The sequence below is a fragment of the Haliotis rubra genome, unplaced genomic scaffold, assembly GCF_003918875.1.
Source record: "Haliotis rubra isolate DU_JTF1 unplaced genomic scaffold, ASM391887v1 Scf643, whole genome shotgun sequence".
Taxonomy (NCBI): Eukaryota; Metazoa; Mollusca; class Gastropoda; order Lepetellida; family Haliotidae; genus Haliotis; species Haliotis rubra.
Window position 1 is genome coordinate 430,651 of NW_025767350.1, and position 2,818 is coordinate 433,468.

Genomic DNA, 2,818 nt, shown 5'->3' on the forward strand with positions numbered 1-2,818 from the left:
TGCTCTTTGTCAATGTTTTGGGGCCGTTGTTGGCATTCATTCAACCTAGAACGATCTACATAAATGCAGAGAGGCTGCTGAAATGATGAACAACCATTAGGCATCTGTGGAATTGCTTCATAATCAAAGACGTATTTGCTTCAATGATTCTACAAAGCATAGTAAAGTCTAAGTGCAGTCAGTGTGCGAAATAGCCACTGGCCCGCTAGCCCGTGGCTTGTGAAAGTCCAGTCGGGCCAGTAAATTTCCAAGTCACTGGCCCGACTTGCTAGTGAATTTTCATGGGGTCATGTTTGTTTTTAATATATCACTCGGCCTTATATAATGCACTTTTAAATCATGCAAGATTAGTTTCTTCTTTCAGATTTTGGGCTAGTGAATTATTTGTGGGCTAGTAACTTTCAGGCATAGCCTGCCCGACTGGCAACTATTTCGCACACTGAATGCAGTACCTCATTCGCTCTGGACAGCCATTACCGTAAAATACAAAATTAAAATAAAACTGAAAGAGGATCCAATATAATACAAGTAGGCAAGTAGAGTAATACTGCGAATACGGTACAGTGAACTACGCAGTCGGGACTGGGGAAAATGTTGTATTAGACCAGATCGTGACCATAAACAAATTATATTATTTATTATTCTGATTAGATACCTGTTGGATTAGTGAGGAAGTGGGTTCATTTACGCCGCTTTCAGAAATATTCCAGCAATATCACGGCGGGGGACACCAGAAATGGGCTTCGCACATTGTACCCATGTGGGGAATCGAACCCGGGTCTTCGGCGTGACGAGCGAACGCTTTAACGCCGCCCACCACCGAACCCGCCCAGCCCCGCCGCCTCTCCGCCCCCGTGCTGGATTAAACAGAGTTTAAAGGGTGTCTTCCCATTCTGCCTACAGTTCCATTCTGCCTACACGTTAAAACAACATGATACGGTCCAGTGACCAGGAAGTAAGATTAATGTGCTGACCTAATCTACCCTTACTAAAAAGTCTATTCCCATTCTGCCTACAGGTATTTTTGTAGGCAAACTGGGATGTAGGCAAATTGGGATTGTAGGTAGAGTGGGATGTAACCGAGTTAAGTTGCTAAATGCACTCGCAGTTCAATATCCTCTTAATCCGTAATCCAGCGTATCAATAAAGGAAACAAGGTTTAACAATTTAAGGATTAATTTAACCTGCGTGTTGCACCAAGCATGAAACGTCACATGGTTGGTGATAGATTAATCTATGTTAACCATTACTTGAGTGTTTATTGACGAAAGTGTGGTAAGTACATGCAATCTGCAAGTAGGCATCGTTGCTTATGCATAAGAATACAATACTGAGTTTACTGAAGGTCGTTGTTGTGTTAACCCAGAAGTCGGATTATGTAGTGGATTTACACGTAGGACCACAAAACATCGTCCGAATTTTTCGGGGAAAGTCCTCTCCCCAACCCCATCCTCTGGATGCCCCCCTGAGATAAAATGTCAGGTTACACAGACTCTGCAGTCTATTTGTTTTTAAAATATACAATCTTGTTGATACAAAGATTTGTAATCTATATTTTATCGTACAATACCCTCCGGAATATATAGAGGAAATAACACATGAATTCAATCAAGTAAACAAAACCACGAAAAAAGAGGATGTCAAAGTGTGAATAGTGTGAATCGTTGTTTATGATATCAACCCCTGGACTGTCTGGTGTAGCCTTTATTTTTTTCAGACCCCTGTCATATAGCTGGATTGATTGGTTGTTGTTTAACGCCGCGCTCAGCAGTATTCCAGCTATATGGCGGCGGTCGGTAAATACTCGAGTCTAGATCAGACAATCCAGTGATCAACAGCATGAGCATCGATATACGCAATTGGTATACGATGACATGTGTCAACTAAGTCAGCGAGCCTGACCCCCCGATCCCGTTAGTCCACATATAGCTTGGACAAACAAACTAATATCAAGATACCCAACACGACAGTGTAATCTAACTTGAGAGCTACAACTGCAGCAACCGGACTGGGATCTGGACCCAGCAGCACAAAGCGAACTTAGCGCTACATCTATCGTAGGCCCATGCTTAAGTATTGGAGTTACGATCACTAGGACAGATTTGTGTAACGGGGTCCTAAACAGGCAAAGAAACAAATGATTAAATTAGTGTTGAGATAAATACATTTTAATTTGGAACCGAATGAGCAATTTGTTCTCCTCCACAAAAAGTAAATGCAATCCGTAAATTTATGACGGTTCCCCGCTGTATTACGCCGGAGGTGTGCCACACTTACTATCTGTCAGTCCCGGCAAATATTTGTTTGATTCTTATACCCCGACAATGCCAATTTAGTTTTACGCCACTTTTAGCAAAATTCCAGCAATATCAGGGGGACACCACAAATGGGCTTTCCCGACAATTATCAAGTTAGATTCGAGGATCCCTCTTTCTTTGCTTGCTACTTCATATCTTACCATGTATATTAATTAAGAATTTAAGGAATATCCAAGAGATTGAACAGAAGCTATGTCTCAGTGTCCCTGGTGGCTACCTTTAGTGTTTAGAGTTACCATAAGTACATATATATGGTACCCGTGAATCGTTAATCCTGTAATTGGTAAATTGTCAGAACAAGACAGGAAATACCCATAGTAAACTATGCATATACTTGAGATAAACAGTGATAATTATTGTTCCTGCTTTATTATTTTAAAGAAAAATTGCTTGAATGAAAACAGCATGAAATTCTCACTTGAGCAACACGTGCGTCATTCCTTAGCGGCATTCCACCAGTGTTGGAATGCGGAAGAGTTATTCCCCTTGCATTCCGAGAG